Below are 25,001 nucleotides of genomic sequence, written 5' to 3'. Positions count from 1 at the left end.
TAATTGGGAAGACAACAAATATGTCACATTCAAGATAAACACAGAAGGTAATTTCGAAGGAGGTGGTACTATCACCTGGGGGTACCAAAAAAGGACTCCTGGAGGAGGTGGCCCTGGAGCTGAGTTTTTAAGTACTTTTTAGTCCAATATCGTCTATAGAATGAGGACGTTGGACTAGATAACCTCCAAGCCCCTACCACCTCTAAATTTCTGATCTGCTGTTGACATGTTCATGTTTTTAAGTTCTTTTTCATTTGGATGATTACCTTCTTTCTGCAGGCATTTGGGGAAAAAATGTTTGGAGAACATTTGATTAATATTCAGTAACAAGTGTAGGAGGTTGTGCTACTTAGGCTGATGCTAACATATTTTTATTAGTGTCAAAAATGTATTGGGGGAATGTAAGCAACTAGAATCTTATAATAATGGAAATAAATTAGATTCAATTAAATTGTTTTTTTTTAAATAAAGCATCCAGAAAAGAAATTACATAAACCAAATTTGCCTGTGACTTTCACAAAGAGAACAAAGAATCTGTAAGAAAACAATTTACAGAACCCTCATTAGTCCACAAGCATCTACTGAAATTCTGCCTCTAGTCCTCTAATGATCCATGAAACTTGAATTCAATAAAAAATGATTTAACTGTCAAGCAGTTGAACTGGGCAGACTTTTGCTTATTTGCTCTATTATTGTTTTTTTTTAAAGCTGATTGTATAAGTAATATTTGTTTTTACTGAAGCTCTGAAAGGATTTTCATGGAAATGGTATTTTGCCTTATTGAAGTGGTATTGACCTCACTTTTCTTCCCTCTCCCCTCCATTTTGGTTTGTCTTTTCCCCAGTGATATCGCATCTACCTTGAAACTGATAGCACTAACTTACTGGATATGCACAATGAGTTGGCTAGTCTGGGGAATTTTGAGAGCTCGTACATTAGACTCTCACTTTCCAATCCATTAATTCTGTTGTTCTATGCCTGTTGGGAGCTCTGTTGCCGCTTGTAAGAATAACAGATCACTGCCTATGCTTTCAGCATCTGTTACCCAGGGCAGCTGCTTTGCAGACACAGTGTCTCTGCTACATATTTCCTTTTTTTCCTCCTTTTTAATTGTGGTCAAACTTTTAAGATCAACTCAAGGTGGGTGGATTATTTTCAGCTATGGTGCAGATGCTCTCTTCTTGAACACGAGTACTGGAGCTGGCCATTACTGACTATGTTCAGAATTTTGCAACTCCTTCCACTTTTGGCAGGGCTTAAGTTGTCTTTGGCTTCCTTGCTCATGCCTGCTCATGTTCTTTACTCTTGGTTAAGTTTATTGAAACATGAGCTGTATACAGCTGTCTGCACATCCATCGTTAGGAAAGCTCTCAGTTCAGCACCTCTCCTTACTAACTTGTACCTTTTTCTGCTGCTGTTACGGTTGAATTTGGAATGCTTGGAAGATAGTCAGGATCTCTAACAATCTATTCATTTATTCCCTTAAAATGGAGCTAATCTCTTCTTTGGGCAGCTACTCTAGGACTTATTTCTAGAAGGTTCTGCCTTGTATTTTTGTACCTCTGCTCACCCTGGAATCTAAAAAAAATAGAGTAAAGCCCTCCACTACAGATAAAGACCCATGCATGTTGCATTAGAGAGTCAAACCCTTCTGTACCAGTTCCATGCAAGATTCTTCACCTTTTAGAAAGATTTGGAGGGGAGGAGGCATACTTATTTGAAAGGCAACTGGAGCTGAAATGACACAATATGAATATGGCTATAAGTAGAGCAGGATAACTAACTTTCCCAGGGCACTGACATGCTGGGTGAGGTGTATTTCCTCCCTGTGTCAGTGAAGAGATTGATTGTCTTGCACGTCTCATTTTGTGTTGTTTCACAGGCCTGTGCTATGTGTGGCATGACCCTTCAGCTTTCCCCAGTTCCAGTCTACAATTGCATTTCTTTGGTGCTCCTAATCCAAGATCCATTTTCCCTTCTCTTCAACTCTCAAGGCATACAAGTAGGACTCTTTAGGAGATTAGCTCATTCATTGAATAACTTCTACATTGTTGGACTGCTATGACCATTTCCCCAAGCTCTGCTCAACGAATCCTCTCTTCTCTCCTCCAGGTGAAAGAATTCTTATTTACAGCTCCAAGCATGAGTATTATGACTAAATACAGGAAAGTATACCTATGTATTCCTCTTCAACCATGGCTCTGTCTGATAGGGGCAAATTTAGTCTCTACCTGGATACATTTGAACCTCAACGTAGTAGCTTGATTTAAATTATAAAGATGTGTGCTATGGCCAAATCATCTCCAAATCTCTCCTTTGGTGCCTGAGAATATGATCATCCCCCAGGATTCAAATGGCAACAGTTATATGTCAAATTTTCTGCTGGAATCAATGATGTCTAGTGTATACAAGACATGAAATGGTAGAGAACATTTTGGTAAATAGAAAGATATGATAGTATAAATTGTATAAACGCGGCATGTCTTAGAAATTCCACTGATTTAACTAGGTTTTGTTAAAATCTAGTAGAAGACTATACTGAGGAAAACATTTGTTGCCGTAACAGATTGATTCTGGGTTAATCCATTAACTATTTTGATTAGAATGGAAGATTCCATTATACAAAGATAAGTTAAAAGCCATAGAAAGAATGTATGTATTGAACTGAGTTTTATTCAAATTGGCTGTCAATTTTTATGTCAAAAGGCATGTATTTTACAATGGTAGTCAGTAGCATTAAATAGATATTTGACATTCAAAGCACTTTATAACCTGGCCTCTCCATTTCCAGTTTTCTTACACTTCACATCTACCCTTCCCCTATCACCACCTCTCCCATGTATTCTGTGATTTAGTGCCACTGGAATCCTTACTGTTGCTCAAACAAGAGGTTGCATCTCCTAACTGAGCATTTTGACTGGCTGTGCCCCATGCCTGGAATGCTGGAACTCTCCCTCTTCATTTCTGCCCCCTGGCTTCCTTGGCTTCCTTCAAACTACAGCTAAAATCTCACCTTCCACAACTTCCAATCTTAATTCTAGTGCCCTTTCTTCATTGGTTATTTCTAATTTATTCTGTATTTGGCATGTTTGTACATAGTTTTTGCATATTGTCTCCATTAGACTATGCTCCCCTTCATAGAAGATAATTTTTCTCTTCCTTCCTTCCTTGCTTCCTTCCTTCCTTCCTTCCTTCCTTTCTTTCTTTCTTTCTTCTCTCTCTTTCTTTCTCTTTCTTTCTTTCTTTCTTTCTTTCTTTCTTTCTTTCTTTCTTTCTTTCTTTCTTTCTTTCTTTCTTTCTTTCTTTCTTTCTTTCTTTCTTTCTTTCTTTCTTTCTTTCTTTCTTTCTTTCTTCCTTTCTTTCTTTCTTTCTCCCTCCCCCCTCTCCCTTCCTTCCTTCCTTCCTTCCTTCCTTCCTTCCTTCCTTCCTTCCTTCCTTCCTTCCTTCCTTCCTTCCTTCCTTCCTTCCTTCCTTCCTTCCTTCCTTCCTTCCTTCCTTCCTTCCTCCCCTCCAACCTTCTACCCTTCCTTCTTTCCAATGGATAATTGAGTTACATAGTTACACCTGTGTTTTGAGAAAATCATTTTGGCACTGAAGTAGAGGATGGTTAAGATTTCAATAAGAACAACTGTAAAATGTTGTACAATGACTGGATTTTCAACAATAGGACTGAGATTGAAATCCCATATCTGTCACTTACTACCTGTGTGACCATTGATGAATTACTTAACCTCTCTTGGACTTAGTTTCCACACCTATAAAATGAAGGAGTTGGGCTAGATGTCCTCTAAGGTTCTGTCCTTTCTATCACTAGATGTATGATCCTATGAAAACAACATAATTATATGAAAACATAGTTATAAAATTACTCCATAATAATGAGGAACACAATGTACATATGCACTCTGACTAGCTACAGAATAATGTTGAGAGATCTATGGTGTTGTGGTGAATGAAACAATAATTACTACCTTTATTTCAAATAATTTACTTAGTTGAAGCTTATTATTTTGGGCTGTTAGAGTTGGAAGAGACCTTAGGAAATCATATTAAACATCTCTCTATTGGTTGTTTCCAATTACAATGTGAGTTTCTTGAGAGCAGGTACTGTCATGCTTTTCTATTTCTGTCTCTAGTACAGTGCTTTGCACATAGTAAGCACTTCATAGTAAATGCTTATTTATTATTTCCTTCATCCAATGTCTAGTCCAGTGTCTCATTTTTACAAATAAAGAAGCTAAAAGTCAAAGAGAGGAAGTGATTTACTGCAGTTCACTGTTAGTGGCATAGCTAGCTAGAATCTAAAACTCAACTCACCTGCTAAGTGCTCTTCCTATTATTACATCATGATGTGTTCAAAATACGTGAAAAAGCCAAGCCTAAATTTTGAAGATAAACTGAGGCAAATGGGGCAAGTGGTGCTGAAAGGTCAGGAAAGAAGGATGAAAAGGGAGTGGGGAAAGGAGACAACAAAGATGAACAGCCAATTTGGATTTTTCTGAGGGCCAGTCCTGCTCACCACAGCTTTTGTGTCTGTTTTGTACTTTAGGATAAACTTGTGAAAAAGAAGGACAAGCAAAGAAAATCAAGTGAAATTTGATTCTCACATCACATTCTTGGAGACAAATCATTTGTGTGACCCAGGGTCCACTTGTAATTCCATCCTGAATGATTTCTCTTTTTCCTTTTCAAAACATTTCAGTTGCCAAGTAAATGAGGTCTTTGAAGGGGGCCGCTGTTGCCTGGCCTCAGTTCTGCAGTTAAGTGTAGCTGCAGCACAATTCCAATTACAAAGCTCATTTTCCCCATTGGGTTGAAACTAGTCAAATAAGATGACTGCCTGCGTGCAATTCTTAACTGGTCTCAGCCCTATTGTATTTCCTTTTTTCTCTTTAACACACAAATGTCTTTTAAAAAAAGGAATTTAATTTTGCAGATCACTGGTTCATAATGTGTATTAAGACCTCTTGTTGTGTTGTGATGTCCTTCTGCAAAGCTCATGCTTTTCACTCATTGTTGGGGGACTTAGGGTTGTTTTTCTTGAAGTAAGGCTGGCTGTGTTACATAAGGGGTAGATTCCAATCGCTGTTGACTTCAGAAGGCCAGAACTTTGCCTGTATGTATCATAAATTACTGATGCTTTGGTAGTTTCTTATTGCTGGTTTTTTTTGGGTGTTTGAGTGGAATTAGGGTTAGTGGAAGGAGCACTTAACAGGAAATCAGGAGCTTTGGGTTCCAGTTCTAACTGTGTTACTAACTTAGTTGTATGACCTTAGGAAAGGCATTGAACATCTCTTTGCTTTAGTTTTTTCACTTGTAAAATGAGACTGAGCTCAATGACCTTTAAGGTCCCTTCCAGCTCTATGATCCTCTGTTACAAAGTAAGTTGTTAGTAAATGCTTGATGATTGACTTACACCTAATTAACTTTATGAAGTAATTAATACTGAATCATAAGATGGTAGTTAGAACTGGAAGGGACCTTATACATCATCTATTCCAATTTCCACATTTTAAAGATGAGAAAACCAAGAGAGAAGTTATGTGAACAGACATAGCAGAATCTTCTTTGTCTTCATCCAGACAAAAATAGCAAGTAGGATCAGGCTAAAGGCATTGTATTGTGAACTACTATTAAAGACCTTCCTCTAGTCAAGTACTGATACCTTCTTCAGAATTCTTTGCACATGGGTGATGAATGATTTATTTTATTATGTGTATTATTAAACAGTCCCTATTTCTTTTTCCATGAGAATATCATGAGACTTCATGATAGTATTAAATTGTTTTCCTTTTTTCCCCAAAGATATTTGAAAGCATAATTCTGACCATCTCACTCTCCTGTTCAAGAAACTTCATACTGCTGTTAGAAAAAACACAATCTTCCATTTGTCATTTAAAGTCCTTCATAATCTAGTTGTAGCTTAACTCTCCTGGACTGTTTCACATTACTCCCCTTCAAGCACTCTACATTCTAGGCAAACTGGCCAACTTGTTGTTCTTCAAATTTATCATTCAATCTCCCACCTCTGTGCCTTTGTACTCCCTCCTCACCTCTTTCTTATAAAATTGCTAGCTTCTTTCAAGATTCAGCTCAAGATTCAGGTGTTAGCCCACTCTCCCTCTTCAAATAATCAACTATATATTTATCTGTTGACACTTTGTGCCATCCCAATGAAATGGAACCTCATTGGTTCCACTGGGGAAGTTTTTTATATTATCTTTGTAACCCTCAGTGCCTAGACTGTGCTGTATATATAGAAGGACTTATTGACTGTTGTTGTATTGGTTTCTTGAAAAAAAGTCTCATCCTAAAAGAATGAATTTTGAAGAATGAGAATTTTATACCCTGAAAGATACCTGTGGAAAAGATGCACTTTTAATAGGAAAAATTTGTGGTATCCCTCAACTCATATAATGTAGAAGGTTGACTAATCTGCCTATATAATTAGGACCGATCATCTCTGAGAACTATGTCCAGTTTCTGTGTTGTTCTTTTCAGTATTCCCTTTCATCCTTCTATTTAATCACATTTGATTCCAATGAATTAAATGCCATAAAAGATAATTTTTCATCCCTTCATGCTTCATCTAATATGTCAGCCTGAGTATCTAGGTATAATGAAGCAGAGAATTTGATCATTAATATATACCCATCAAAACATGAAATTTGTTGCCCTTCATACATGAAGATAGCTCTACTTATGCCATTAGGTATTAAGGAATTACTGGAATGATAGGATATTAATAATCTGCAATACATTTAGTGGAATGTAGCCAGGATTTTGGTGGGCAGATGGGTAGGTAGTAGAAAGAAAGTTATACCATAAAGAGGCTTAAAAGCTGTCTTAAAGTTTTTGTATGGCTCTTATGTGGAAGAGGGATTATATTTGTTTTGCTTGGCTATAATCATCAGAACTTGCTGATCTCTAGGTAGAAGTTGCTGTTAGTTAGATTTCTACTACTTTTAAAGCAAATGTTTCCTAACATTCAGAGCCATCCAAAAGTGAAATGGGTTACTTTAGTAGAGAGTGAGTTCCCTAGCCCTGGAGGACTTCAGATGGAAGCATTGGTCAAGAATGTTGTCAAAAAGGATTTTTCCTCAAACACATGTTAGACTAGGTGATCTCTGAGGTTCTTTTCAATTCTGAGGTTCTATGTTTTTACTGAAGACCATGCACGGGCAAAGAACAGCTCAAACATTTCTTAACAATCAGAGCCAACTCAAAGTGAAATAATTTCCCAATCAATGAGTTCTTTAAGTGTAGGCATTGGTCAGGAATGTTATTAAAAAAGTAATTTTACTGAGGACCTAAGAAATGATGCACAAAACCCCTTGTTCCATCCAGCCTCAGTACCTTATATCTGGCAATGACACTGCCTCTGTTTACCACTGTCTATTGCCATCTTTGGGCCCATTTGAGTGAATGAGTGGTTGGCAGGCATGATAATCTTCCAGGAACTTGCCTCCAAAGGTTAGTGACTCACCCCACTTATGCCTCAGTTACTATAACAACTCATTACCATACCATTAGGGCTTTAACTTCGATTCTAAGCCTCTAATGAGAAGGGTCCAACTCTATGGAATAGGCTTTGTTAGGGGCCTCCTTTGTCAGTGGCTGTTGTAAAATATTTTGGTTTCTGGGGAGAGATAGTGTCAGCTAAAGCAGGGAAGATGTGCACCTCTAGGCTTGGGGAATCATTTTGTAGTTTCTGAAAGGAAAGAACAATGTGAATTAAGGCAGAGATAAGAGATCAAAGGAGCTCATAAGTGATGTCATTTTTTCCCTTTTCCCTTATCTTTGAACTATCAAATGTGTTTTTAAACAATTCATTTTGAAACAACAAAGATACTGTCTTTGAAGATAAAATCAATTAATTGATACAACTTTTTTTGAGTATCAGGGTACTCAATAACAAATCTTGATTCATGCTGATCTTTATAACGTGCTTGTATTCTCTCTCCCCTTTGGATTTGTTATTTGCTTTTAATCTATGTTGTCACCCACCTGTATTCACTAGTGTCTCTCTCTCTCTCCCTCTCTCTCTCTCTCTCTCTCTCTCTCTCTCTCTCTCTCTCTCTTTCTCTCTCTCTCTCTCTCTCTCTCTCTCTCTCCCCCTCCCTCCCTCCCTCCCTCCCTCTCTCTCTCTCTCTCTCTCTCTCTCTCTCTCTCTCTCTCTCTCTCTCTCTCTCTCTCCCTCCCTCCCTCCCTCCCTCCCTCCCTCCCTCCCTCTCTCTCTCTCTCTCTCTCACACACACACACACACACACACACACGCACACACAGAGTTCTTTTCAGCACTTCAGTGTAAAACAGAACATGACAAATTCAGACTATCTCATTTCTCTATTTCAAGAAGTTTATAATTCAGTTCAACAACAGGAAACATTTATTAAATATCTATTGTATACAGAGGTATGGTGCTAGGTGGTGGGAATATAATGATAAATATGCCATAGGTTGTTCTCTTAAAAGAGTTCATAACAGAAAAGGGAAATGGCAAATAACTATGATACAAATGTAGAGGAAGGAAGTACTTAGGGTAGCCAGAAAAGAACAATTTTTTCTTTGGTGAATCCTACTTTTGTAGGGATCTCTACAGACATATAGAAGTATCCTGGTAGGGGCTACTTTGCAAAGGGAAAGTATTAAGGGTCAATAGAGGGTTGACCTCCCTTTTTCATAGTCTTGCACAGCTTATGTAACACCTAGTACCAATGAAGGGCATTATCTCACTTGCTACTTCTCATACCCTTCCACTTGGTCCAGAAACTCAGCATTAGCCAGGAATATTCTGTTCTTACTAAGAGGGGTGGGAGAGGAACATGATATTGTTCAGGAATTCTACATCTCTGTCTAGGAGGCCTGGTTCATTGATTCCTCTGTTTGTCCAGGAACTTCTTGTCACTCAGTCTCTTCTGTTCTTCTATAGCTCATGGTTTGGCCCAAAGGTCATTGCTCTGCCATCTTTGGGGCTATATAATTTTTGATGTATATGTTTACCTGGAAAAGTTACAAGACCAATAGACTTCTTTCAGAGGATGAGAACCTGTATCCAACCAGCTTGTTTGTAATATTTTCAGCTTTCTCTCTCTCTCTCTCTCTCTCTCTCTCTCTCTCTCTCTGTCTCTCTGTTACTTTATGTCTCCTCTAATTCTCATTTTAATGGACAAGGCCAATGGTATAGCCCAGGCAGCCTGAAACTGACTTGAATACATCATCCTAAATATGATCTCAAAGGTCAACCTCTTGCCCCATCTCCCTGCAAGATGAGCCCACACACTGTCAAATAGAGGTAATGCCAGAAATGAGGTTTCATCCTGGTTACGCTTGTTAACCAGGAGTGAATCTTACTTGTGTAGTACAAACTGTAGTTTGTAGCACAGTAGGAGGAATATAGATTAGTTATAAGAGGAACTTCTGGAAAGTGAGAGCTGAGGGAGACTGGAATGAATTCTGAAGTGTGCTTATAGAATCTTTTTCTAGAGATCTAGAGATCAGGAGAGAATACCACATACATACAGGAATGACTTATGCCAAGGAAGTCTTTCAGGTGGCAAGAGGCAAGTTTGAATCACCCTAGAATTCTTTTCCTATGCTTCTCCTATTTTAGGAAAAACAAAACAGAACAGAACATCTTCAACATCAGGTTTTAGTTCATTAGGTAGAAAGTTCTCATTAGGAGCTTAAGGGCCAACAAGGAAGAGGGATTATTAGTGTTCAGAGCTGATTGCTGGCAATCATTCCTAGTTGAGAGGGATCAATAAAGGGAAAAACAAACAGCTTTACCTGTTTTCTTTTGTGTGGGTGTTTGTAGAATGCTTCCTCAATTCCTTTTCAGAGAAGCATTCAAAACCAAACTCGATGAATCCACTGGAGTTTTTGGTGTAAAGCTGTTACTTTCTGGCATGAAAGAAGAAAAGTTTTGTTAGGCAGGATCAGGATCAGCAGTCTAGAGATCTGGGAAGGCCTAGAGGTATCAGGAGCTTTCTGTGGTCAGAGCAGATCAAGGATCATGAGTCCATGACATTTGGCACATTTGTAATCATAAGGCAGGATTCCTAGGAGGTTGGTTGGTTTCCAACTGCTGGACTTCCATGGACTCAGATTTGGTTCATGAGGAATTTTAATGATAATTTACCTATCCTGACTCATTTGTTTAAAATGGTTGACCCAGTTTTAAATAGTTTAGAATATCTAAAGTTAATTTAGGCCCGAGTACTCAACAGATCCTAGCAAGGTAGCAACATTGAATTGGAATAGTAATGAATAATAAAAGAACACAATAATGGTTATACTTTTGGTTGAGAACAGTGTCCTTCCACTCTCCATTCCAAAACTATCTGGGACTTGTTCTGGGCCAGGCTTGATCCAGAATGGTGCAGTGTCCAGGTTTAAGATTGGAATGAAATAAGGTACCTGCAGAATATCTAGCAGTTAGCAAAACGATGTTTGCTTAATAATAGCATGGAAAGGATATTTAACAAGGATATAGCATTGATTCAGTTGGATGCATCTCCCCTGCCTATACATGTATTATGGTGGTATACCTGGTCTGCAGAGTAGGTCAAGGCCGAGGAGCCCCACTTCCTCAGTTATGTGCATTGGGAGATGACCAGGAGCTATGGTAGTAGTTTGAGCTTTAGTCACCTGGATCAGATGTTTCTCAAGGACAGGTTCAATGGCTTTTAGGAAAAAAAAACCCTAGCCTAGCTTATGTGGTGGAGATGTTGCTCCTTATCATAGAATTCAAGCATTTTGAAACTTATTACCCTAATAGCAAATGCTCAGATTCTCTCTGAAGCGACACTGTACTGTTGGATGACACCCCGGGGTTGAAGATTTTCTTGAAGGTCCTAGTCTCCTTCCTTCATAGTTATCCCTCTGGGCACAGTCTGCCACTAGTTTTGTACTTTAGATTTCTCATCTGGGTCCTGGCTTGGACTATTTGTCGACTTTTGGCAGTGGAGTTGTATCTCTTCACTTTGCTTCATGTGGTTAACTCAGGCAGTGACCTCCATTCCTTCTCCATCTTTTCCCTATCCTTTAAGAAGGAAACATTTCTCTCCTAGCTGGTGACCCTTGTCCCTAAAGAGAATCAAAGCCAAACTTCCTTAGTTGATGATGGTTAAAAAAAAAGTGTCCTTTTCTGACTCCAACTTTTGTATCTAGCCTTTCTCCCTCCCTTTGCTTTTTAAAAATAAATCTTATTTTATTGGTCTTTTGTTTTTACATCACATTCATTTCTGAATATATGTTTTCCCCCTCTTTTATCCAGTCAACCATCCTTTGTAATAAAGAGTAAAATGCAACAGTTCAGCAAAACTAACCAGTGCATCAATTGTGTTTGAAAGCATATGCAATATTCCATATCTATATTCCTTACCATTGCAGTGAAGGAACCAAGGTACTTTTTCTCAACTTTTCTGTATCTCTCCTTTCCTTTAGAGTCTCTGTATGTATGTAGTTAAGAACAGGTGATAATTCAAGGCCAGGGTCCTCGATGAGGAGTTGGGTTTAAGTTTCAAAGATCATATTAAGCAACAACTCATAGGTCCTAAAAATCTGAGAGTTTAAGAAAATAGCTCTAATCAAGCAAAATATTGAAGTGAGCCTTGCTTCTAAGAGAGGCAGCTAGGTGGAACAGTTGAGAGAGGGCACCTATAACTCCATGTCTATAACCCTATGATACTATGATACTGAAGAAACAACCACTAGAGTTTATTGAGTAGAAAGGTGATGTGATCAGACCTGCACTTTGGGAAAATAACTTTGGTGGCAGAATGAAGGATGGATTGGAGTGGGGAGAGACTTGAGCAGAAAGACCCACCAGCAGGTTATTACATTAGTCCAGGCAGAAGGTGATGAGGGCCTGCACTTGATTGGCAGCAGTATTAGAGGAGAGAAAGGGCTACACTGAAACAATTAATGTGATAGTTCATTGAAAATATAGAGAACTATTCATAACAGATAAATAGAATGTTTTTATTTCTTTTTCCTGGTGATACTTGATACATCGGGTCACCTTGAAGAGAACAGTTTCACTCAAGTGAGGTCAGAAGCCAGATTTCAAGGTAATAAGAAGGGGGAAATGAGGTAGAGGCACAGAGTATAATTGACTTCTTTTAGGACTTAGGCTGTGTAAGGAAGAATATATTAATAATGATAGCTTCAAAAGATTACAAGTTCAACATAAAGTTTTTTTTAAGGATGGAGGAGATCTGGGGATGTTTGTGAGAAATAGGGAAGGAGCTGGTAGATGAGGAGAAATGTAAGATTCAAGAAAGAATGGGGATTGGGGGAAGAGTATAAATAGAGGTTTAGACCTTGGTGAGGAGAAGTGCTACCCCTTTATTAGAGACTAGAGTAAATAAAGGAAAAGACAACAGGGAATGATGTTGAGAACTTTTTAGGTATATAATTGGGGGAAGAAGGAGTTTATGATCAACATCCCTTCTCTTAAAAAATGTGAGGTAAAAGTTCTCTGTTGAGAGGAAAAGGGGGGGGTGTTCTGAGTGACTTGAAGTGGGAAGAGAAGATTTAGAAAAGTTAATGCAGGCTGTGAGATGGAGAGGGAAAACAGCTTGAGCAATGATCTAGAGTAGATAAAAAGGAATGGGATTTGGGGCATAGATGGAGGGATTTACATTGACCTCTCATTAGATTTCATTTTCTTAGATATGGCCCAATGTTCTTGCATATTGTTTGTATATTTTTTGGATCCTGTCAAGTGCATTCTTTCATATCTATTGTATCATTTGTAAATTCAATAAATATTCTGTCTATACTTTTATCCTAGTCTTTGTTAAAGTGACATAGTAGTCATTATTTTTTTTTGTGAAAATATGTCTTTTTATTCCATTTAATTTCTACATTGTTGTGCACATTCTAGTTTTAGTTCAATTTGGTTATCTCTTTCTGATATCTTATGAATTTGATTATTTCAGAGAACCTCCTCACATTTAGGACAAGAGAGGCCATACCTAATTAACCATCCAATCAACCAGCCATTTCCTTCATGATCTTTCCTCATAGGCACTGGAACCAGTGCATGCATGCAGTGTATGGAATGCAGACATATGCCATGGTCTTTAAAGGAGTTTAGAGCAAATTCAAATATGGCACCCAACAAAGTAGAATGCGTGTGGACATCTGTGATAGTGGTAGTGATAAAGATATTATAGTTTCCCCTAGGGAATAGTTTGGTTATTTATTTAATCAAAATCAATAGCTCTCACAGATAAAAGAATATAAGGCTATCATAATTGCTACATTGGGCCAGCTCCAAGCTGTATCCAACTCAGAATTTTCTCTCTGATGGGGATACTTGAAATCAACCTTATCACTTAAGATGTACCACAAATGTTCTTAGTTTCCTTTGATGACCTGCTATGGAGCTGTCATTCATGAGTTTCTCAAAATATTTTTTTTGGGGAACCAATTTATATTTTCATCCTATATCACCTTTTGTGGGCAACTGGGTCTATAATGTTACTTTCCTCTGGCAAAAGTTGATTTCTCCAGCTGCTACTCATGTTCTCCCCCAAATCACCTTGTATCAGTTTTATATCCATTTTTATATAGAATCAGAGAATTACATCATGTGAGAGCTGGAAGGGACCATGGCGCCTCTCTAGTCCAATCAATAACATGAAAGGAATTCCTACAATAACATAGCAGACAAATGGCCTATTGTTGGAGACTTTTAAGGAGGGAAAACTTACCTCTCCATGTAGGCCACTCCATTTTGGGGAAGCTCTCATTGGTAGGAAGGTTTTCCTGACATTTGGACTAAATTTGATTTTTTGTAACTTCTGCCCAATATTCTTTTTTCTCCCCTCTGAGGCCAAATACAATGAGCCTAGTCTTTCCTCAGTATGACATCCCTTCAAATAGTCAGAGACAGCAAGCATATTCTACCTGCTCTTCTATTCCCACCACCCCCATCTCCTCAACCAGTCTTACCTTCTCTAGGCTAAACATGCCTAGTTCCTTTGGTTGATCCTCATAAGAAATAGCCAAGGCTCTTCACCATTCTGACTGCCTTTCTAGACAAACTTCAACTTCTCAATGTCCTTCTTAAATTGTGGTGACCACAAATGTACACAACACTTCAGATGAGATAGGATTAGGGACAGAGTACGGTGGGACTCTCACCTCCCTATACATAGAAACCATGGCTCTTTTAATACAGTCCAAGCTTGCATTATCTTTTTTTAAAAAATTTTTTGGTTGCCACATTGCATTGCTGACTCACATTAAGCTTGAAGTATACTAAGACCTCTAGATCTTTTTCAGAACAACATGGTTGCCTAACCATGCTACCTTCTTCAGCTTGGACTTGAGACAGTGGTTTTCTTGAACCTACATGTAGAATTTGACATTTATCCCTATCAAATTTCATTTTTAGATTCAGCTCAATGCTATAGCTTGTCAAAATTCTTTTGGATCCTGAGTCTCCCATCCAGTGTGTTAAATATCCCTCCTGGCTTTATGTCATCTACAAATCTGATGACATGTCTCCCTCAACAGAAGTTAAGAAAGAAGGGATTGTTTTGCTTTTGTCTTTGTATCCATGGGGCTGAGCGTATAGTATTCATTTAATAAATGCTTGTTGATTGACTGAGCTTCCTTTTATTTGTGCTAAACTTACCTTTCTGAGTTTAAGGGTAACTCTATTGTTCTAGCGTACTGTGTCTAGTCAGCATAATGCCTTGACTATAGAATATGTACAATAAATGCTTTGTTGCTTGAATGAATGAATGCTGGATTTAGTGAACTTTTTCCTGTTTACCCTAACTCCACCTTTTGGGATTTTCTACTCAAAATAATCATCTGGTTTAACTGCCTTATTTTATTTATCAAAGGACCTTGGAGATCATCTAGGCCAACACCCTTGTTGTTATGGCCAGAGAGTTGGTAAGCAGCTTGCCCAAGATAGTATAAGTTCACAAGAAACAATGTCACAACTCACAACTTTTATCCAGGGTCCTCTGACCTCAAACACACTGAACTTTCCATTATACCACAATTCCTATTATTTTAAGCCACTTAGTTTTCATCCTTCTAGACTGGTATCCTAATATTAAAAATAATGTTTATTGTTACTTTTGGTTTTATTTTGTATCACTGTTGGTTCTGAATATCGCCTTCCTAAAATCTTCCTTTTAACAAAAAAAGTTAAAACAAAAATGCATGTCAATTACCTCTGGCAGTGTATGCAGCATTTTGTTCCTATAATTCACCATATCTCTACCCAGATTTAAAAAAGAACCCTAATATTTAACTCTGGGCTCATGTCACAACTCAAAAAGGCCCATGTTAAGTACTTCATTCCTGCCATCGTTATTGGTTAATTACTCAATCTGCCTTCGCTACTAGTCTATCAGCAAATTTTCAGCAAATAGAATTTAGGTAAGGAAACAATAAAACCTGCCCTCTGAGAGTATAAGAAGCCCCTATCTAAAAGAGATAATCATTGTCCACATAGCATGATGTCAAGGAGGAAGAAACTATACAAAGCTACAGAAAGAAAGGAGACAAGGAAAGTCTTCATCAACGAACAGTTTTATCCAGGAGAAATGTTAGCTTATTCTAAATGTCAATTACTATTGAAATTCAGAAAGCAGAAGCAGGGTGGTCCCCAGTGAAGTCACAATGTTCTGCAGGTACAAGATAACACAGTTGTTTATCTGAAAACCATTTTACACATGTTCTTGTTGGAACTTTTCTTAGCTAATTAGAAATGTAATTCTACTTCCACCATCCCTCATCTCCTATTGATCACTGTGGCAGACAATTGCTTAGTCAAGGTAAATTTTCTAGTTCAATTTTCAATTGTGCTTTGTCTAGGAATTCATGACCACCAATGTCAGAGAATATTTGAGCAAGAAGGGAACCTTGAAAAGATCATTTAATCTATGCTTCTGTCTCTGGACGTTATTATATATAAACTGTCCTAGAGAAGAAGATGCCATTATCTTCCTTGGAAATAAGGGAATGAAATAGAAAAATAAATGTGATGTAGTGATGATAATAGAACCTTACTATCGTACAGTGCACAAATGTAATATACTTAAAGGTATTTTGCAAGTATTCTTTCAGTTATTTCTCACAACCCTGTACTATAGGTAGCACAGTATGATTATACCTATTTTAAAGATGAGGAAACCAAGGCACAGAAAGATAAAATACTTAAAGCATAGATTTTAGAGCTGAAAAGGACCTTAGAGCATATCTATCTAGTCCAACATTTCATTTTAAGAGAAGAAAACTGATAGGTGAAGATTTGATCAAAGTCATACAGGTAGTTAGTGGCCTGGGACTAACAATCATGTTTCCTGATTCCTAGTTTAGGGCTTTTTTTCCACTCAAAATAATCATCTAATTAAGCACCTCATTTTATTTGTCAAAGGATCTTGGAGATCATCTAGGCCAGCACCCTTGTTGTTAGGTCCAGAGAGCTGGTAAGTAGCTTGCTTACCTGCTGTATTGTGCAGTTAATGAATTAAATGAATTAAAATCAAGTAAGCTGAAATGTATTGAGTAGCAATAATGTACAAAGCAGTGAGACTGGATTAGAAGCTGGACCTCTTAATTTCTAATCAGTGCAGATATGTATAATGATATGAATGCCATACAAGTGGCAAGCTGTCTTAGAAGGTGTACAGATGCTGGCTTCTAGAAACTCTGGTCCTTTAAGAAGCCAAGGGGAACATGGCCCTCAGGTACTCTGGGTGCCACGAATTGTCATTTGGTTGACAGCCCTGAACTCCTGTCTTGTTCTGGCTTCCCTGTGCTGTCGCTCATCCCAACACTGTGTTTTCATCCCAGCTCTCTTCTCTGCCTGCAGTGTATTTGGCTCAGCCTGAGCTCCCTGACTTTTGCTTCTGCTGTCTCTGTTGCCATGGTGAATCTCTCTCTCTCTCTCTCTGCTTTGAACTTTGATCTTATCTCTACTCCTGGTTCTGAGGCCCAGCTCTCTCTCCCACAGGACAAAGAGCTGGTCCTCATAGCCAAGCTCTGGGTTTTAACTCTTTCAGTGCCTGGCATATGGGAAATGCTTAATAAATGCTTTACCCAACTGTTCATGGTTGACAGAAAGGAAGTTTATTGTCAAAATTATACTTTGGATGGTAGTAGTAGTAGTAGTAGTAGTAGTAGTAGTAGTAGTAGTAGTAGTAGTAGTAGTAGTAGTAGTAGTAGTAGTAGTAGTAGCAGCAGCAGCAGCAGTAGTAGTAGTAATTCGGAGGCTGTGGAGGATTATGGAATGAGGAAGAAAAGGAACTAAGAGGTTATAGCTAGAGGGCAAAGGGGCATTTCTATCACAAACTCATTCTTTTTAATGTAAATTTTGTGTTGATGTCCTTTGTTTTAGATTGTCCAAATTTTCCCTTCTCGATGTTCCTTTTCTCCTCCCTGCTAAAGAGCCATCCTATATAACAAATAATTACTTCTTAAAGACAAAGAGAAAAAGAAAAAAATCAGAAAACCTAATGATCACATTGAAAAAATCTGACAACATAACAATATTCTACACCCATAGACCTCTGCAAAGAAGTGGGACAAGGTATCTTCTCATATCTTTTTTGGAACCACCTTATTCTTTGTAATTTTGCAGCACTATTTTTTTTTATTGTTTTGTCAAATTCATTCTTAGTATTGAAAAAAATATAATTCTGCATTTTAGTTCACCAGACTCTGCTATGTAATACTGCCATTTAAACAGAAGAATTCAGTTTATCTTGGTTTATATCCAAGAATATTTTTTTCAGGTACCCAAAGAATTTCATCATAGGTAAGTTTTAACTGCACAGTGGTTTTGTGATATGACTAGTTAACTTATAGTACAGTGTTGTGTGAGATAGGGCTCAGTAAACATTTGATTATTGATGCACAATAAGAATATTGTTACATTATAGTAAATCTTCAGTGAAGTTTTTGAGGAGAACATTAGAACAATTCTAAATATGACCTAATTTTATTAATGTTAATACTTTAAAAGTGATATCTACATTGATAAATTACCCAGGTTTATAACCATTAATTTTGACATCTGAGCCAAACAAAACAAAACATATCTGGGGAAAGCATCAGTCCTCTCAAATCAGCTTTATAATTCATAATGTGGAAATCATATAAAAAATAAGTAAGATAAATTCAGGTGAGTCATAAGGAAGACCCTGGAGCAGGAGTGGGGAACCTGCTTCCTTGAGGTCACATGTGGCCTTCTAGGTCCTCAAGTGTGGCCCTTTGATGAGGCCACATGTGGTCTAGAGCCCACAGGTTCCCTACCGCTGCCTGGGGTTTGCTTCTTCCATGAAGAGGGAATCAGAGACACTAGGTCTTATTAGGGAAGACTCTAGGACACCAGAAGGCTGCTTCCAAAGTCAATTTGGCTGAGGGGTTACAGGGGCATCTTGGAATCCACTAAAACTGCCTCGTGAAAGCCAGTTGTTATATGTTTAGTGTGAGCATTTATATCTTGTTTTTTTTTGTGGTTTGTTTGTTTTTGCTAGGCAATAGGGTGAAGTGACTTGCCCAGGGTCATGCAGCTAGTGAGTGTTATATGTCTGAGGCCAGATTTGAACTCAGGTTCTCCTGAATCCAAGGCTGGTACTCTATCTACTATGCAACCAAGCTGCCCCCAGCATTTATACCTTGGAAAATTGGCAAATGGTACAAATCAGTGATTGATTTATTGTCTTGTTGATTGTTTATAGTTAAGAAAGTGATGGAGACATATCAATAATGTAGATTAAGCTTAAAAGCTTATTTTTTTTCTGGAGAGTTACTTGTTAAACATTTACCAGCATGCCTCTGGAGAAACAAAAGTCAGTTGTGGCTAGGTTGTGGAGGTCTTTCTATTTGAAAGAAATATTCTTCCTGAAACTAAGAGTGAAGCTCAAATATTTCCTTGGTGTTTAAGGAAACATCAAATATCAAAATATAAATATGACAATTTTTAAATTGTACAAATTTAAAACATTACCAATGAACCTGAGTCCTTTGATTCCAGAGATGACGTGCTTTCAGCCATACTGTATTGCCTGAGATCCTCATTTCACAAATGAGACAACTGGGGACAATAGAGGTTACATGACTTATCTAAAATCATATAGATATTAAGTAGTAAAGTTGTACATTGAGTCCAGGACCTCTGGCCCCACATCTAACACTCTTGGTGCTGCATTTTTCTTTCCTAAGACATGAGCCAGAAGTAGCATTTGAAAGCTATGGTAATATTTTTACACTGTTTTTGCAAAAGGTCAAACTAGAAATGTTGCCTCTGCCAATTTTGTGGTCCCCAGTGAACTATTTATATTTTCATTAATAGGTCTATTTATATAGTGCACATGCCATTTACACATGCAGAGATGCGATCTATGCATTTGAGGAATGTTTATGACCATGCCCACTCTATTATTTTACTAAAAGCTCCAGGAAATATGGTATTTTTCTGTGAATGCCGATATAAAAGTTGATATAAAGATTGGTGATGTGTAAGCTTTGACATTATATAAATATATATGGCTGTTGTAAAAGTTAACAGCCATTTTATTTATAATTATATTGCAGATTGCTATTTTTATATCTACATGGTGAATGGTAACCTTTCTGCTTTCACTTCAGTCTTGGCAACAATGTTTACGCTGAGTTTTTACATCTGTGTATTATTCTGTGACACTGATGCTTACACCATTGGCTTATTCACAACAGCATTAATGTCATGCATTTCCCCCTCAGGGGGAAAAAAGAAAACAACCTCATTGGAATCACATTGTAATTCACAATATTCTGAGCCTTATGTTTTCTATCTCTTCAGTCCTGTGTAAAGTACAAATCATACCACTTCCTTTTGGCAGATACTTCTTGCTAATATTTCCAGATTGCCACAGCTGTGTTATAAGATAGAAAAGATGCATGTGGTTGAAATTTGAGCTTTTGGATTAAGAGATGTCTCTCTTATCTGGTTCTTCCAGGTTTGCAAGAGTGATAGATGCACACCCCCTGTCCATGCATACATGAGAAAGATACCCTGTCTTTATCCTTTGCTTAGCCTTGTTATGAGCAATAAATGGCCATCTTGAATGTTTGATTCTCTCTACAAAAGGTTTTTTGTTGTAGTACAAGGAGTTACTCCTTTTAGTCGGCAGAAAGCCAAGTAACTATTGCTTTTAAACTAGGAAGGGCAAGGAAATATACATGTAATATAAGAAACTTTTTGACCTCCAAATAATGCCATCTTTTTTCTAGATGAGCTTATGTTAAAACAAACAAACAAAGTTGCAGCAACACAAAATAGACGATGTCTATATCATTCTGTGCTAGTGACAAGAGGGAGTGGGAGTAGTAGAAAGAGTATTGAAATTGGAGCCTAGGAGTGAGGAGATAGGAGTTCTAGCACTAATTCCAAGACAACAAGGTCCTTGCCATGTGACTGATTGAATTGGATTCCTCATTTGTAATGACAGGCTATCCAAATACAACACACACACACACACACACACACACACACACACACACACACACACACATACACACAAACACACATAGTTGGGGGGATCAAAAAAGGTAGTGGATTTTTAGTGATAAAATGTTATAGAAATGTAAAAGATTATAATCATATTTCTAGTGAAACAAAGATTAACTGATACAGTTGGATTACAGATTCCTGGACTAAAGCTGTGTCTAAGATAGTTACCTGCTCTCAATAAATTATGAGAAATAGTGGTTATTAGAAATTCTTTACTCTATTTCTCTCTGTGTATTTTTGTGTATGTACCTGAGTACTTATGTGGCCTACAGCCCAGTGTCCCAAGTACTGGGTGTAAACTGAATGGGCTAAATTGTGTATGTTTTCATTTTTTAATTTTGTTTTGTTGAAAATTCAATTTGTTTTATTTTCAGCCCTGAAGTCTGTCTGTCTCTCTCCCTCCCTTCTTTCTCCTCCTCTTTTGCCCATTAAAAAGGCAAGACAAACAAAACCCATCACAATATAGTTATGCAAAACAAATTCCATTATTAGCCAGGTTCTCCCCCACAAAAAAATAAAATAAAAAGAAGATATGCTTCAATCTGTACACTGTGCTCATCAGCTCTAGCTAGAGATAGATAGCATATTTTATCATGAAACCTTTGGAACTGTGGTTGGTCATTGTCTTAAATTTTATGAAGCTGATTATATTTGTGATGTTATTGTATAAATTTTGTTGGTTTTAATAACTCCACTCCTTTTCTTTTTAGGCAATTGGGGTTAAGTGACTTGCCCAAGGTCACACAGCTAGTAAGTGTCAAGTGTTTGGCCTGAGGCCGCATTTGAAACAGTCCTCCTGACTTCAGGGCCGGTGCTCTTTCCACTGTGCCACTGAGCTGCCCCTAATAACTCCACTCTTAAATAAGTTGAGAGTAACTGACAGACTTTAAGCCTGTCAGTGAGTTGAAGGGGTGTCTACCCCAAGCACGTGTGAAGACATCTCCTGTTGCAGTGGTGAATGTGAACAAATTGTTCCAATGGGACATGAAGGTGGAAGAAGCACTTAGAGCTTCCAGTCATCCACTGTACCCCTGGGCCATCACTAGTCATCTTGACTCTGATAACTCTGGAAGACAGAGTGAGGCTGATGACTTTCACAATTCTGCCTCACTTAAATCCAATTTGTGGGGGAGTCAGAAGACATCATCCACGCTATTTTATCATGTGGGTGAGACTATGTGTAACTGCAATGTATTTCTTCCTCAAGTCAGCCACCCATACCTTCCAGAGAGGAGGTTTTTCTCTAACACAGGGCTCCCTGAAAAATCCTCATCCCTCTCCCAAGGATGTGGGCTAACTATTAGCTCTGTTCCTTTCTGGTCTGTTGTCAGCTCTTCTAGGATATCTTTGAAAAGGCAAAATAAAAGTGCTATCGCAGGTTTTTCAGCTCTCTCTGTTTCTCTCTTTAAAAATTAAGCCCCACACAAAGGGGTGGCTAGAACCCAAAATAAGCTCAGCTAACTAAGTCATTCCTAATAGATCCATATAGCCCAAGACAAAAAATTTATTCCTCACCAATGAGACTTAAGTTGATGTTCTCATCCTCAATAAGGTGCCAATGGGCATGCCCCACATTCTCCACAGGGAGATATTCTACAAGTCCCAAATAAAGTTTTGCCTCCTCATAACCTCAATCAATCCTGCTCACTTATTTTATATGATATATCTCAAAGTCTCATAAAGGTGAATGAGATATATATTCCAGCAACCTCTGGAAGTGAGGCTGAAAGGACAATGGGAAGGAAAGGACTCACACTACATTTTCTAGAGTATCAGTCACCAACTTCTACTCAACAGGATAAGAAGGCATTGTGATAAAAGGGGAAAAGATAGGGAAAATACAGCATTGTTTGCTAGACTCTGACCTACCTTAAGTTTGTAAATGTGTCAGTTTAGCAAAAGAGAGTATGCTAATTTGTGTGATCTTCAGCTATCCACAAAATTACAGAGGCCCTGACTCCATATGAGGAATCTTATTCTCTTGTATGACCAAGTAGTCATATCAAGGAAAGCAGAGGCTAGTCAGGGTCCAAGAACAGCTTTGTTGCCTTTTAGGAAAAGCTGATCTCTCTTCCAAGGAAACAGGGAGAGCCCTGGTCCTATTATAATAGGCAATATTAAGACCTAAATGGAGGGGATATATAATCCAAATGATAGGTAACAGTGACCAGTTGGCTATGACATTGTTGGAGTCACTCACAGGACTGTTGAAGGCAGACTATCTTGTAGAGAATGAGACCACAAACAGTGGATCCTATTCTTGGATGTAAGTGATCTTGTAGGGTCCTGAAAAAGGAGAGCAAGTAAATGATTACAAATGAGTTTCTAGAATTGTTGGTGTTAAAAATGGTGCTGTAAGAAATGATGAGCTTGATGATCTTAGAAAAACATGGATAGACACATGAAATAACAAAGAACAGAATGAACAGAACGAAGAAAATGTTGTATACAATAAGAGTAATATTATTTTAAGAACAATTTTGAGTGAATAAGTCATTTTGACTAGTATAAATACCCAAATTAACTGCAAAGGATATATGAAGGAAGATACTGTCTGCAACCAGAGAAAGAATTGATAGATAGAAATATGTATAGAATGATTTTACACACACACACACACACACACACACACACACACACACACACACACACACGTGTCTAATAGTAGCCATCTGGGGGGGAGGGAAAAAGGGAAAAAAATTTTCATGATAACTTTATCATATATTTAAAGGGAATAGCAAATTGTAAGTAATAGGTTTGCAGTTTCATGTGCAATTGTCTTTTGTATTATACTATATTATGGAAGTGCTTGTTTTATTCCATAAATTAAGAATAAAATAAACAAAAAATTAAAAAATATTCTAGACTGATTTGAACTTTGAGTTCAAATGGGGAACACCAGCTTATTGAGCAGATGAATTTCATAGCTGGTGGTATGAGCCAAGTGTGGTGTGATAAACTTATAAAAGGTAGCTCAAATCCTCCAGGGTGCAAATGGCTTGGAAATAAGGGTTAATGACCTTAGTATTGTCTGAAGTAAAGAACTGCTGATGTGATTGGCCTCTTTTTCTGATGATCCTACTCTAAAGATTCACTAAAGACTGACTGAATCCAATTATAGTATCCAGTTTCATTTAATGAGGCTATTTCCATGTTTTAGTCAACAGTCTATAACAACACTGCTCTGGGACCTTGGACGTGACGAAGTCTGTTGAAAGGTAAGTCCTGTGAAATAGATGAATTATGATGTCCCTGTCTATTTAGCTGTCAATCTAGCAACAAAAGTGATGCCAGTCTGCTGTGGGACTATGTATAATGACTATTTTAATCCTTATTCATTGGAAATAGTCCCACCTTTCAGGGTTCTGGCACCTCTACAGTGTTGCTTCTGACAGATTCCTAGTCAAGGGACTTGCAGATGAGTTGAAATCCTTGTTCCAATAAATTTAACTTAATTTCATTCATCAAGTAATAAACATCTATGGTACATGAGAGAGATCAGGTATTGGTGAGAGATAGATAACCTGGTCCCTACCTTCCAGGAATTTACAGTTTATAAGAAGACTAAGACTCGGGGTACCCCCTGAAGTCAATCAATCAATGCCAAGAACACTTGCCAAAGTGACCTTAGAACAGTCAATAGACTGTGCTAATTCCTTTTCATCTATAAAAGTCCATTTAATGATGTGATGGTTATATTGAAACACAGAGATAAGAGACCCAAGATTTTAGAACCCTCAAGTTCTAAGTTAGGCAGGGAAATTCCTTCTTCCTTTCTAGAAGGAAATGCATTCTTTCTTCCACATTCAGTCTGAGCAGAAAAATATTTTGGATTAAAGACTCCAGACCCAAATGGTTCAACAGAAAATAAGAAGCTTCAAATTGTTATGGTAAAATATTAAGTAAGGAAAGTCATCAAGACATTATTGCAAAGCAAAGGAATAGGTAAAAAAAATACCTCAATTCTAATTCCTGAATGAGTATAACCTCACCCTTGATTCCCACCATTATGGTCTGAGAAAACGAACTCTGAAAGTCATGCCTTCCAGAAATGGGAAATGATCACTTCCTTTCTCTAGAAATAGTAGAGAGCCTTAAGTGCAGGAATCCTTGTTTGAGGTGCCATCATGGTTTTCTAGCTTATCTCATGAGATCTCAAAATCTTCCTAGATTACGCCTCCTGTTATTTCTACATGACACAATGGAATGCCAGTGTGTCAGCCATCAATTTTTGGGAAATTGAATCCTGGGAACTCTTTTCAGCTAGTAATTGCTCTCTGGTCCTAGGCAGACTGGAAATGCAATCTGATCAATCATACAGTTCAATAGCCATTTATTGGCTATTCCCATTGGCTATGCTTCTGTTTCACATGAATCTGCACAGGTCATCCCCCATGCCTCAAAGTCCTTCCTCTTCATCTCCACCTTTCAGATTCTTTGTCTTATTTCAAAATTCACCATCAGC

The sequence above is a fragment of the Phascolarctos cinereus genome, unplaced genomic scaffold (genome assembly GCF_003287225.1).
Source record: "Phascolarctos cinereus isolate Bilbo 61053 unplaced genomic scaffold, phaCin_HiC Scaffold_726;HRSCAF=1367, whole genome shotgun sequence".
Classification (NCBI taxonomy): domain Eukaryota; kingdom Metazoa; phylum Chordata; class Mammalia; order Diprotodontia; family Phascolarctidae; genus Phascolarctos; species Phascolarctos cinereus.
The sequence above is the reverse complement of the archived record's forward strand: the minus strand, read 5'-3'. Positions refer to the sequence as shown.